At 41.4% G+C, this 14,677-nt stretch overlaps 1 pseudogene; it reads left to right on the top strand.

Moving 5' to 3' along the window:
- The window catches only part of LOC136319244 (E3 ubiquitin-protein ligase HACE1-like), a 93,557-nt pseudogene extending 79,107 nt beyond the window's left edge, over window positions 1-14,450 (top strand).
- Window positions 14,451-14,677: the final 227 nt, after the last annotated feature.

Genomic DNA, 14,677 nt, shown 5'->3' with positions numbered 1-14,677 from the left:
CTTACATTAGACTCCAGCATTAGTATAGGTATACCATTTTTTTTTTTTTAGCACTTTTAAGGAGTATTCTGGTTACCCATCGGTTTATATTTAGAAGCTGAAACGTGTTTCTCCATGACCATATATGTAAGTTAGTGCAATCTTACTGAAAAGTTAAATGTGTTCAATTGTTGAATCAGCATAACATGTACTTTAAAAATATTTTTATGGTAGTGATAATATATTCTTGATCTATAAAACTTTTTAAAAAATTTTTAATTTTTATTGTGTTAACATGGATTCAAGTGTCCCACTCAATATAACTCTTTCACCCCCACCCCCTTGTCTCCTATTACCCCACTTTGCCCCTCCCCCAAACTCCCTTCCCTCTTCCCTCTGGGATTTGCTGTCCTGTTATCTGTGTCTATGTGTTATGTATGTATAGTTTCACTAATCCTTTCACCTTCTCTGATCCCGTCCCCTCATCCTCCTTCCCTTTGACAGCTGTCCCTCTGCTCCCTGTGACCCCACCTCTGCCTCTATTCCATTCCTCAGTTTACTGTGTTCATTAGATTCCCATATAAGTGAGATCATATGATATTAGTCTTTCTCTGCCTGGCTTACTTCACTTAGCATAATATATAAAATTGTTTTAATTGTACTACTCAGACTTGATTTCTCTGTGTATGAAATAGAAGTACAGTCAGCTTCTGTACCTGCAGATTGAACCATACTCAGATTGTAAATTCTTTTTTTTTTTCTTTTGTATTTTTCTGAAGCTGGAAACGGGGAGAGGCAGTCAGACAGACTCCTGCATGCGCCCGACCGGGATCCACCCGGCACGCCCACCAGGGGCGACGCTCTGCCCACCAGGGGGCGATGCTCTGCCCCTCTGGGGCGTCACTCTGCCGCGACCAGAGCCACTCTAGCGCCTGGGGCAGAGGCCAAGGAGCCATCCCCAGCGCCCGGGCCATCTTTGCTCCAATGGAGCCTCGCTGCAGGGGGGAAGAGAGAGACAGAGAGGAAGGGGGGGGGTGGAGAAGCAAATGGGCGCTTCTCCTATGTGCCCTGGCTGGGAATCGAACCCGGGTCCCCTGCACGCCAGGCCGACGCTCTACCGCTGAGCCAACCGGCCTGGGCCTCAGATTGTAAATTCTTGAGGAAAAGTTATGTTGCTGATGTATACTATGTAATTAGGCCTATAATGGCTGCTGGTTGTGTCTATACTGAAGATATACAGACTTTTTTTTCTTGTCATTATTTCCTAAACAGCATAACAACTATTTATGTAACATTCATATTGTATTAGGTATTATAAATAATCTAGAGATGATTTTTAAATGTATTTTTTAATTAATTTTAAATTTATTATGTTAACATGGATTCAAGTGTCCCACTCACTATAACACCTTCAACCCCTAACAATGTGCTACCCATTACACCCCTTCCCCCCTCTGGGATTTGCTGTCCTGTTATCTGTATCTATGTGTTATGTATATATAATTTCACTAATCCCTTCACCTTCTCTGATCCTGTCCCTTCATGCTCTTCCCCTCTTGACAGCTGTTCCTTTGCTTTCCGTGACCCCTCCTCTGCCTCTGTTCCATTCTTCAGTTCACCTTGTTCTTATATTCAACATATAAGTGAGATCATATGATATTTGTCTTTCTCTTCCTGGCTTATTTCACTTAGCATAATAATCTCCAGGTCCATCCATACCATTGCAAAAAGTAAGATTTCCTTCTTTTTCTTGGCTGTTTAGTATTTCATTGTGTATATGTACAACAGCTTTTTTTTATCTATTCATCCGCTGATGGACACTTGGGCTGTTTCCAGATCTTGGCTATTGTAGACAATGCTGCAATAAACACAGGGGTACATATCTTCTTTTGAATCAGTGTTTTGGGATTCTTAGGATATATTTCTAAAAGTGGGATAGCTGGGTCAAAAGGCAGTTCCATTTTTAATATTTTGAGGAAACACCATCGTGTTTTCCACAGTGGCTGCACAAGTCTGCATTTACACCGGTAGTGCAGGAGGGTTCCCTTTTCTCCACACCCTCGCCAGCACTTATTGTTTGTTGAAATTTTTGATTTCTTCCTTGATCTCATTGTTAACCCATTCGTTATTTAATAACATGCTATTTAGCCTCCAAGTGTTTGAATGTTTTTCAGTTTTACTATTGTAGTTGATTTCTAGTTTCATGTCACTTTGATCAGAGAAGATGCTTGATATGATTGCAGTCTTCTTAAATATATTGAGATTTGCTTTGTGTCCTAACATGTGATCTATCCATGAAATGTACCATGAGCACTTGAAAAGAATGTATATTTTGCTGCTTTGGGATGAATGGTTCTGAAGATATTAAATCCAGTTGATTTAGTATGTCATTTAAGGCCGCTGTTTCTTTGTTAATCTCTTGTCTGGAGGATCTATCCATTGATGTTGTGGGGTATTAAAATCCCCTACTATTATAGTATTGCTGTCAGTCTTGCCCATTATGTCCATCAAAATCTGTGTTATATATTTAGGTGCTCCTATTTTAGGCGCATAAATATTTACAATGGTTATATCCTCCTGTTGGATTGCTCCGTTTATCATTGTGTAGTGATCTTCTTTATCCCTTACTGTACCCTTTGTTTTAAAGTCTATTTTGTCACATATAAGTATTGCTATCTCAGCTTTTTCTTCATTTCCATTGGCATGAAATACTTTTTTCCATCCCTTCACTTTCAGTTTATGTGTATCTTTTGTTCTGAGGTGTGTCTCTTGTAGACAGCATATGTATGGGTCCTGTTTTCTTATCCACACAGCTACCCTATGTCTTTTGATAAGAACATTTAATCCATTTACATCTAAGGTTATTATTGATATGTACTTATTTATTACCATTTCATTCTTTAAATCTACATTCGTTTTTTTCTTGATTTCTTTTTTTTTCCTTTGCTCTTTTTACAGCAGGCTCCTTAACATTTCTTGCAGTACTGGTTTGGTTGTAATGAATTCCTTGAGTCTTTTTTTGTCTGGGAAACTTTTTATTTCTCCTTCAATTTTAAATGATAGCCTTGCTGGATAAAGTAGTCTTGGTTGTAGGTTCTTATTTTGCATCACTTTGAATATTTCTTGCCAATTTCTTCTTGCCTCAAGTGTTTCTGTTGAGAAGTCATGTCATTTTTATGGGGGCTCCTATGTAGGTAGCAGTTAACTACTGCTTTTCTCTTGCAGCCTTTAGTATTCTTTCTTTATCTCTTAACTTTGGCATTTTAATGATGATGTGTCTTGGTGTAGGCCTCCTTGGATTCCTCTTTCATGGGACTCTCTGTGCTTCTTGAATTTGTGTGACTTTTTCCTTCATCAATTTAGGGATATTTTCAGCTATGATTTCTTCAAACAGGTTCTCTATCCCTTGTTCATTCTCTTCTCCTTCCGGAACCCCTATGATGCAGATGTTGTTTCTCTTCATGTTGTCATAAAGGTCTCTTAGAGTTTCCTCAGTCTTTTTGAGCCTCTTTTTATTTTGCTACTCTATTTTTGTGCTTAAGTTTATCTTGTCTTCTAAATTACTGATTCAGTCCTTTGCTTCTTCTAGCCTGCTGTTGATTCCTTCTAGTATAGTCTTCATTTCTGATATTGTATTTGTCATTTCTGACTGATTCTTTTTTTTTATTTATTCATTTTAGAGGAGAGAGAGAGAGAGAGAGAGAAAGAGAGAGAGAAGGGGGAGGAGCAGGAAGCTTCAACTCCCATATATGCCTTGACCGGGCAAGCCCAGGGTTTTGAACCGGCAACCTCAGTATTCCAGGTCAACGCTTTATCCACTGCACCACCACAAGTCAGGCAATACCATATTTTATTTTATTTTATTTATTCATTTTAGAGAGGAGAGAGAGAGAGAGAGAAGAGAGAGACAGGGGGGAGGAGCTGGAAGCATTAACTCCCATATGTGCCTTGACCAGGCAAGCCCAGGGTTTTGAACTGGCGACCTCAGCATCTCCAGGTCGACGCTTTATCCACTGCGCCACCACAGGTCAGGCCCTGACTGATTCTTTATTATGATTACAATGTGCTTTTGATGCTTTCTATCTCTTTATTTAGGTGCTATTATGTCCATCAACTGTTGCTCTAAGATCCTTGAGCATCCTAAAAATCATTATTTTAAACTCTGCATCTGGTAGTTTGGTTACTTCCAATTCATTTAGTTTTTTTTTTGGGGGGATTTCTCTTGTTGATTCATTTGGGTTGTATTTCTTTGCTGGCCCTTTGTATCTGTGTATTAAGTAGCACCATCTGACTTTGAAATTTGTTGTGGTGTCTTTATGAGGAAGATGGGCTCAGTGGTACTGATCTTCATACAGGCCACCTGAGTTTCTTGTTCTAGAAATGCTTCTTAAGGGTAGTATTTTCCCTCCTATTGTATGTGAGTATTGAATGTAGTTGGTCCTTTCATAGGTGCGGTTATCCTTTCGGGGTGGCTGGTTCTAAGGATCAACCTTGATCATGTGTGCGGTGTCTGTCCTGTTGGGCATATTTATTCTCCAGTGTCTGGTGCCTGCAGGACTCCTCCTTTGGGTGTGCTGCTTGTGTAGCAAGCTGAGTCTAGCATTGGTGCTATCTGGTGGCCACCAACTACTGATTGTGTTTGTTTTGGGTCTTCTTGGGTTGGCATCAGCTGTTGTTTTGTTGTTTGTAATCTTCCATGGGCTACCTATCTGGAGCTTCTGCTCTCTTTGCTGTTTGTGTCTGTGTTTTCTGTGTCTGGGGAGTGTGGGAGGGGCCAACCTATGTATAAGGATCAGTCCTTCTGCTTAGAGATACAGCAGCTCCATAAAAGACCCAAGCTTCACAAGATTTGCCTCCACTTTTCAGCTGCTCTGCCTCCTCTTACAGCTGTGTGGTCTTCCCACAGAATCTTCTGTATAAAGACTGGTGTGGGCTCAGAATGGCTTCATCCCACCAATCCCTCTACATGTTGCTAGCTTGATGGGTTAGGGCAGCTGAGATTAGGAATACAGTGTTGGTGGGACCTCCTACTTGATCAGGAGCTCAATACAGGGAAAAAGCCCCTACTCCAGAGCCTAATTCCTCAGACACTGCTGCATACTCCATTCTATTTCTCCCCAGCCAGATGAGCAGCAGGTTCAGATTGAGTGGTGCTAACAGTTCTCTCTGCAAAAGTTCTTCCAGCTGGTGAGTCCCTGACCTCAGGGAGAAAGACTGAGAGAATCCTCCCCTGGGGCTGACTATGTCCCCCCAGAAAGTAGCTAAGCTCCTCAACCAGACCCAACGATAGACTGACAGGGCCCCACACTTTAAATGTCTGTGCTCCAAGCCTCTTTCCCTTTCCTCTGTGGAACCTAGCCCAGTGAGGCAGGATATCCAGCACCTGGGCCAGCTGACTGAAGCTCCACCCTATCCAATGCACATGAGCTGCTGTGCTGGTGCTGATCACAGAGACTGGAACTTGCCTCAGCTGGGCCAGGTGTGAGGAACCCTTCCTTAAGACACACCACCCGGAAGGGTTGTTAGGTCCTGAACCAATGCTTTCTGCAGCTGACCACTGGGTGTGCTGGCCCTGGACCTCCCTGGAGGGAACCTGGCACAAACCAGTTGGGGACATTGCTCATGTCTGGCCCTCAGCAACATTCTTGGAGCTACAAGCAATCCAGGGCTTGTGGTTGCCTTTGCTGGGCCCATGTGCACATGCAAATACCAAGCTGCACACCTAGGCTGACTTTTGCCCACTCTGAGCCTGGCAGAAGGTCCACAAAAGGCCAAGGTTCCCTGAACCCTGCCTCCTGTAGCCTCTGTCTGCTGGCTGCTTATTGGGTTTTGCCACCGAAAAAACTTCTGGTAGAGTCTAGAGCCCGGGGCAGTTCAAGAATTAGGAAGGGTGGTGGGTATGGCTCTGCCCCTTGGCCCCAGGTATCAGTCTGTCCAGACTTTTTTTACAGACCTCAGGAGTGTGTGGCCACCAGGAGTATGGTGGGTGTGACCTCTGAGACCCAGAGATGTGGTCTGACTACAGTCCAGACAGTTTCTACTAAGTCTCCCATGAGGCTGAACTACCAGTTATAGTCTCTGGAACATGTGGGAAAGCTCCACCTCCAATGCCAGAAGACTGAGTCACTGATGCACCCCCTGCTTCCTGGCTGACTTCTCAGGACAGGCTGGTCTTCATAGGGCGGGCAGAAGAGGCTCCCAAGGGTGGGGCAGTTGCTTTCTCCCAGGCTGATGACACATGTAGGGGACTGCTCCATCTGAGAAAGATGGCAACTACAGTATCAAAGAGTGACTCAGCACAGGGGGTCCTATGGCTGTCCCCACAGTGTCTCTCCCTGGGCCATCAATTTCACATTCTACTACTCAACTCTAGTCCTCTCAGCTCTGCTTCTGTCAAAACCCTGATGAAGTGGTTGTGAATAAGATTCTCTGTGCTGGCCCTTTAAGACAGAGCCTGCATCTCTGAAAGCTCTTGTTTTTTTCTCGCAGACAAAAACTTTGGCTCTTTCTACTGCCAGATGCTATGTGGGCACCTCTTTTAGTCTCTGGGGCTCTAGGTTGGGGCACCCAGCCTCAGGCTGAGGACCCTCCTCTCTTAGGGTGACCCTCCCTGTAGTGAGAGTCCCTCTGGACCCTCTGCCGCTAGCTCCTGGGAGCAGGGCAGCCCTTTCTGCATCTCCACCCTTCCTTCCAGTCTTGGTGTGGCTTCTGTGATCCTTGGTCATAGACTCCTCTTCATTTAGTTCAGAGTTGGTTTTTCAAGATGATTGTTTTTTTTTTTTTTTTTTTGCATTTTTCTGAAGTGAGAATCAGGGAGGCTGAGAGACAGACTCCCACATGCACCCAACCAGGATCTACCCGGCATGCCCACTAGGGGGTGATGCTTGGCCCATCTGGGGCATTGCTCTTTTGCAGCTGGAGCCATTCTATCGCCTGAGGCAGAGGCCATGATGCCATCCTCAGTGCCCGGGCCAACTTTGCTTTAATGGAGCCTTGGCTGTGGGAGGGGAAGAGAGAGAGAGAAGAGAGAGGGGAAAGGGTGGAGAAGCAGATGGACGCCTTTGGTGTGTGCTCTAGCTGGGAATCAAACCTGTGACTTCCATATGCTGGGCTGATGCTCTACCACTGAGCCAACCAGCCAGGGCCAAGATGATTGTTCTTATATTAAGTTGTAATTCAGTTCTTCCTGGGAGGTGACAGTTGGAATGTCCGCCTACTCCATCGCCATTTTGGAATCTTAGGGATGATTTCAAGTACATGAAAGAATATGTGTAGGTTATATGCAAATACTGCATCAATTCAAATAAGGGATGTGAGCATTAGTGGATTTTGGTATCATCTGAGGATCCTGGAACCAATCCCCTACAGAGACCAATGGGCAATTGTATATTATTTTTTTTATTAACTGTAATTTTACATTGTATAACCCAGGTGTCATAATATTTGCCAGACTATTTTTCTCATATATGCTTCAGTTTGATGAGTAATGATCTTAGCATAAGATCCACTGATTATTCAAGTATAGAGCCCAGTCATATTTATTTGTAGTTTAAAGAAGAGGAGTAAGGTTTTGGGGATTGTTTGTGAATATTATTTTACAGAACAATTTCAATTCAGGTATTAAAATTGGGGAATCTTTGATTTTTTAAAAGCTTACATTTCAAAATTTAGTTATATGAAGATATCAGATTGATATCTTGTTACTGAAATACTGTGTTGCAATTTGTGTAAAAACCAGTGTCAAGGCTTATTTCCTCACCTTGTCCTGATAGAGTGGTATATGTGTTTTTAAATTTTGCCTCTATAGGAAATTGAGAACAGCTTGTTTTTTTATACCTTTTCATTTTTGGTTGCCTTTGTTATTTTTTTTTTAGGCAAGGTTAACATGTATAGATTAACTAATGTTGAATTTTTTTTTGGTTTACAGACATATTCAGGTCTTCTTTAGATATTCTTTTGCCCTAAATAGGAATTGTTCATGCAATAACATTTTATTAGTAAGATTCAGGCATACTTTTAATATTCAATTAGATCTCAGACATAAGCTCAGACATTTCATCATGAAAACATTTAATAATGGCCAAAGTACTTCCCAGCTAGAGAAGAAAACTGCTGTTTTTAGAGATTCATTTATAGTGGGTTGCTGTTTTCTTCTGTGTGAATATATACACATCCGTGACTTCAAATAGAAAAATTTGGTACATTTTCAACAGCTTTTATAGTGTGTGTGCTAAAAAATACATAACGTTTACCATTTTAAAGTGTACAATTCTGTGACATTAAGTACTTTTGCACTGTGCAACCATCACCACCATCCATCTCCTAAAATTATTTGTCTTCCTCAGTTGAAACTGTACCCATTAAACACTAACTATTCATTCCCACTCCTCCAGCCCCTGACAACCACCATCTCTTGTCTGTCTCTCTGAATTTGACTATTCTAAGTACCTTGTATAAGTGAAACCATACATTATTTGTCTTTTTGTGACTGGCTTATTTCATTTACCACATGTCCTCAAGGTTCATGTGTATTGTGGCATATGTCAGAATTTTCTTCCTTTTTAAGGCTAAATAATATTTCATTGTGTGCATATCACATTTTGTTTATCTCTTTATTCATAGACGGATGGTCACTGGGTTGTTTCACCTTTCGGCTGTTGTGAGGAATGCTGTTATGAACAGGGGTGTTCAAATATCTCTTTGATTCTCTGCTTTCAGTTCTTTTGGATATATACTGTAAGTCTCTGTTTCATTATTTTGAGAAACTGCCAGACTGTTTTCTACAGTGTCTGCACCATTATCCATCCCCACCAATAGTGCATGAGGGTTCCAGTTTCTGCATGTCCTTTCAATTCTTTTTTTTCTTTTCTTTTCCTTACTCTTCTCTTCTCTTCTCTTCTCTTCTCTTCTCTTCTCTTCTCTTCTCTTCTCTTCTCTTCTCTTCTCTTCTCTTCTCTTCTCTTCTCTTCTCTTCTCTCTCTCTTTCTTTCTTTTCTTTCTTTCTTTCGTGGTGGGGGTTGGTGGGTTTTATTTTTTGTTTGTTTTCTTAAAACTCACCCTAGGCCTGACCTTTGGTGGCACAGTGGATAAAGCAGACCTGGAACGCTGAGGTTGGAGATTTGAAACGCTGACTTTTCTGGTCAAGGCACATATGGGATGTTTGGGTCAAGGCACATATGTTGATGTTTCCTGCTCTTCCCCGCTTCTCTCTCTCTCTCTCTTCTCTCTAAAATGAATAAAAAAATACATTATTTGGTGATAGAGACAGAGTGACAGACAGAGAGAGGGACAGATAGGGACAGACAGACAGGAACGGAAAGAGATGAGAAGCATCAATCATCAGTTTTTTGTTGCAACACCTTGGTTGTTCATTGATTGCTTTTTCATATGTGCCTTGACCGTGGTGCTACAGCTGACCGAGTAACCCTTTGCTCGAGCCAGTGACCTTGTGCTCAAGCTGGTGAGCTTTTTTTTTTTTTTTTTTTTTTTCCCAAACCAGATGAGCCTGCGCTCAAGCTGGTGACCTTGGGGTCTCGAACCTGGGTCCTCCACATCCCAGTCTGACGCTCTATCCACTGCGCCACTGCCTAGTCAGGCGAGAAGCATCAATTCTTTGTTGTGGCTTCTTAGTCCCCTTCGTTGTTCATTGATTGTTTGCTCATATGTGCCTTGACCAGGGATGGGGGCTACAACAGAGTGAGTGACCCCTTGCTCAAGCCAGTGACCTTGGGCTCAAGCCAGTGACCATGGGGTCATGTATATGATCCCACGCTCAAGCTAATGACCCTGCACTCAAGCTGGTGAGCCCCTGCTCAAGCCAGATGAGCCAGTGCTCAAGCTGGTGACCTTGGGGCTTTGAACCTGGGTCCTCCATGTCCCAGGCTGATGCTCTATCCACTGTGCCATCGCCTGGTCAGGCAATAAATAAAATCTTAAAAAAATTATCCTAATTTGTATGAAGTCATTATCTCATTGTGGTTTTGATTTTCATTTCCCTAATAAGAGATTTTTTGATTAAGCATCTTTTCATGTGCTTATAGGCTGTTGTGTATCTTCTTTGGAGAAATGTCAATTCAAGTCCTTTCCTATTTTTAATTATTTTTTGTTGTTGTTGCTGTTGTTGAATTGGAGTTCTGTGTAGTTTTTGGATATCAATTGCTTATGACTTATGATTTGTAAATATTTTCACCCGTTTTGTGTGTTACCTTTTCCCTCTGTTCCTGCTATCTTTGGCATATAAGTTTTAATTTGGATAAAGTTCAGTTAATCTATTTGACTTCTGTTGCCTGTGCTTTTAGTGTCATATTCAAGAAATCATTGCCAAATTCAGTGTCATGAAGCTTTTTCTGTTTTCTTCTGGAATTTTGTAGTTTTATCTCTGAAGTTTAGGTCTTTGATTCATTTTGTGTTAATATTTGTAAATGGTACTAGATAAGAGTCTACCTTCATATTTTTGTGGTGGATATCCAGTTTTCCCAGCACAATTTGTTGAAAAGACTGACTTTTCCCCATTGAATGTTCTTAGCACAGTTGTTGAAACTCATTTGGCTGTATATGTGAGGAGAGTTTATTTTTGGGTTTTCTGTTCTTTTCCATTGGTCTGTGTTTCTGTCTTTATGCCAGTGCCACACTGTTTTGATACTGTAGCTTTGTAGTTTAAGTTTTGAAATCAGGAACAGTGAGCCCTCTGACCTTGTTCTTTTTCAAGATTATTTTGGTAATTTGAGTTTCAACAGTTTTTTTTTTAAATCAACTGAATAATGCTTTGTACTATGAATCATGTTAGAAAATATTTTTAATATTAATCTACTGCCTTTGAGTATGCATATGCACATGCATTTAATATTTAATACTTATACATTAAATGTTTATCATCATTCTAATTTATCCAAAAAGCACTACTACTTATTTAAAAAACAAGATTTATTTCAGGATCAGTGTGATTAATTATGATATATATACAAAGGCTAATTTGAAATACTAATTTTTTTTCAAATGTTAACAATAGAATTTCAGAAGTGGTAATTACATCCTCTACAGCCAGGTACCCAAGATCAAGTTTTCTAATGATATTTATTGTTGTGTTAGCCTTTCTGTTGTTTTATTATGTTAGTTGTCATTTAAAAAAAGAAATGCATCTAATGTTGTGAATCCCTGGAAAGAGACATGTAAAGAATTTCCTAGTTTTTCCTCCGTGAAAACAAAACAAAATCCCTTTAACCTAGATATTTTTCAAACAGGAACATTATTTGGATTATTTGTAAGAGCCTCTATTGCTTTAATCAAGCAGACATTCATGTATTTAGCAATTTTTTTTTCTTAAGTGAGGAGCAGGGAGGCAGAGAGACAGATTCCCGCATGCGCCCTGACTGGGATCCACCTGGCAAGCCCCCTACCAGGTATGCTCTGTCCATATGGGGCTGTTGCTTCATTGCTGAACAACCGAGCTATTTTAGTACCTAAGGTAAGGCCATTGAGCTATCCTCAGCACCCAGGGGAAACTTGCTCCATCCAAGCCATGGCTGCATGTTGGGCAGATAAAATATATTATGCTCACTTTGTTAAAGATGGCGCTGCCCACGTGGAAGCCCGTCGCCCAGGTGATGGTATTGGTTGTCCTTCTTGCTTGGGATAGGCATGATTATATTAATATGTGTTGGGGTGGGCTGTGGGCAGGCAGGATCCTTGTATCCTGGGGCTTGGTTTTGGGACTAAGCCTTTCCCACTCTTTTTGATGTGGGGTGGTGCACTCTCATGAGGAATCCCATTATGCCAGATAAGCGACTTTGTATCAGAGACTTCCTTGTTGTATATTGGATTAAAGGTTTGGATTTCTACACTATAAAGTGGGGCAGACCGGGAGCTTGCTCTCTCTCAGTCCCTGAGATTAGCATTAGAGGAGAGAGCAGAGAGGAGAGCAGAGAGAGGCCACGTGGAGTAGGCCAGGAGAAGCAGCCAAGATGGCGGAGTGATAAAGGAGAAGCCAGTTTGTGCAGAGAGGAGATGGGGAACAGAGGTGAATAAGGCTAGTGAGCTAGAAACCTTTGATTCTAGGAAACTTGTATAAATCAGTAGCTTTGTGAACACTGAGTGAGTGGGTTTTGGAGCCCAGCATGTGTTTTTACTTGCCCGCCAGGTGCAAGCTAGGATTAAAGGTAATGGCCCACCAGTTCTTGGCTCCATTGTTTCATTATTATCTGTCCGAATCTAATGCGAACCTGGATGGGCCAGGCAGATGTGATGGTGGCCGTGAATACTGGCTTTACACTGCGGGAGGGGAAGAGAGAGACAGAGAGAGAGAATGAGAGGAGGAGGGTGGAGAAGCAGATGGTAGCTTCTACTGTGTGCCCTGACAGGGAATTGAACCTGGGACATCCATATGCTGGCTGATGTTCTACCACTGAGCCAATTGGCCAGGGCCAATTTAGCCAATATTTAATAACTGTCTACTAGATACCAGGAATTTTGCTAACCCCATGGCTACAAGTACAGATATGACATACTTAGGCCCTCAAATTAGTCCCAGTTTAGTAGGGAGACACATAAAAGAAAATAATTCTACATGCAGTATGCTAAATGCAGTAGTGGAGCTATGTGATGTGACCAATTGAAAGCATAGTAGTAGCTTATAGAAATGAAGAGGGATAACTCCATGGAAGCTTGCTAATTGGAGTGTTTCAGGTACAAAAATGTTATTTTGTCAGTGATCTAGAGTTGAATATATTCTTACCCTAATTTAGAATTTGAAATATATCTATGACAAACATTTTCCTTTTGTGATTACAACTTTGTATGGCCAATAGTTGTGGTTGTCACAGCCACATACATGCAGGTTGACATTAGATTTGGGCAGATGGTAAAGAAACAGTGGAGCCAAAAAATGGTGGACCATTTCTTTACTCAAGTCTTGTACTGGCTGATGAGCAAACACACACAGGGAAAAATGCTTCCCTTTCACTCTGAGCTCACAAAGCCCTGACACATTCTCCAGTTCCACAACCAGGAGAATCTTCCCCAGTTTTTCCTAGAATCAAAGGCCCCACCAGTCTCAAAGCCCCTCACCTCTGGTTCTCCATCTGCACATCTCTCTCTCTGCACAAACTGGCTTCTTCTTTCCCTGCCATCATGGCTTCCTTCTCTTTCCTTCTTCTTCTTCTTCCTTTTAAAACTTTTCTGGCATGAAAACCCCTCCTCCAGCAAACAATGGACCTTCCCAAGTAGGAAGGTAATTTGCAATTTCACAGACAATATACCTGGTGCTGCCCAGTGCCATTTTTAAAACTAAAAGTGAGAAAACTCAAAAAACATAAATTTTAGAAACTTATTAAGATACGAACTGTTAGTTCCAGGGTGGTGGATTTGCTAATATCATGGGCGGAAGCGGATTGCAGAATTTTACAATCGCTGCTGTGCCATACATTCTAAATCTTCTGACTTCAAGCACATGGTATGTTAAACTTTTTAATTTAAATGCATCTTGAATTTTTGATTAATTTTGAATGATCAAAAGTCTACATTAGGCATTGACCATTTGGCTCAGTGGTAGAGCATTGGCCTGGTGTATGGATGTCCCTGGTTCAATTCCTGGTCAAGGCACACAGGAGAAGTGACCATCTTCTTCTCTATCCCTCCCCCTCTCTCTTCTCTCTCTCTATCTCTCTCTTCCCCTCCCAAAGCCATGGCTCAGTTGGAGCAAGTTTGCCCTGGGTGCTGAGGATGGCTCAATGGCCTTGCCTCAGGCACTAAAATAGCTCAGTTGCTGAGCAATGGAGCAATGGTTCCCGATGGGCAGAGTATTACCAGGTAGGGGGCTTGCCAGGTGCATCCTGGTTGGGGCACATGAGGGAGTCTGTCTCTCTGCCTCCCCACTTCTCACTTAAAAAACAAAAGGTCTACATTATTGCTACAAGGAGAGGAAAACCTGAACAGTGATTTCTGCCAGCATTTTGGATTTATTGATAAATAAATAGCTACAAAGTTTCTTGCTTCCCCTTTTCTTGGTAGAGAATGTGTTTGAGAAAACTACCTAAAATTTAATTGCCTATAGTTCAACTATCACTAAAGTTAAATTGTTGTAGTATCACTGAGTTTTACAATCATTTCAAACTGAATTGCTCTTGCTAATTTATTTTTGGCTCAAGGAACTTATTTTCTTTCACTGCATTTGAATGCTAAAGAAAACTGCAGTGCAGCAGGATTTTTGTTTTCATTTTTACTTTTTAAATACTACTCTCCAGGGTTTTCCAATTTGAATGCAAATTTGAGATGGTGGTTTTATGTTAATTTACATAGTGTTTTCACTGCTAGACAAAACAATCAGAAGTTTCATAGATTTCCTATTTAATGGTGGTTTATTTTTCGTTTAAAGCATCAACATGCTCAAGTTACCTGAATACCCAAGTAAAGAAATACTCAAAGACAGACTTCCTGTGGTACTACATTGTGGCAGCTATGGTTACACAATAGCATAATGAAGTCTGGGAAACTCATCTGACTGCTGATGTGCAATTCAGAGTGGCAGAAGTAATTTAGGAAACTGTCAACAGAAAAGCAGCCTAAACGCAGCCCATAGGCAGCACTGATGTTTAAAATTCATAAAGGATCAGGTTGTCTCTCCTGACCCCTTTTCCCTTTTATGTTTTCTCAGTTTTGAAGAATTAGAAAACTGAAATCACAGTGGCATTCATTTTTAAAAATT

This window comes from Saccopteryx bilineata, chromosome 1 (genome assembly GCF_036850765.1).
Source record: "Saccopteryx bilineata isolate mSacBil1 chromosome 1, mSacBil1_pri_phased_curated, whole genome shotgun sequence".
Taxonomy (NCBI): domain Eukaryota; kingdom Metazoa; phylum Chordata; class Mammalia; order Chiroptera; family Emballonuridae; genus Saccopteryx; species Saccopteryx bilineata.
This window is presented reverse-complemented; position numbering and strand designations above follow the sequence as displayed.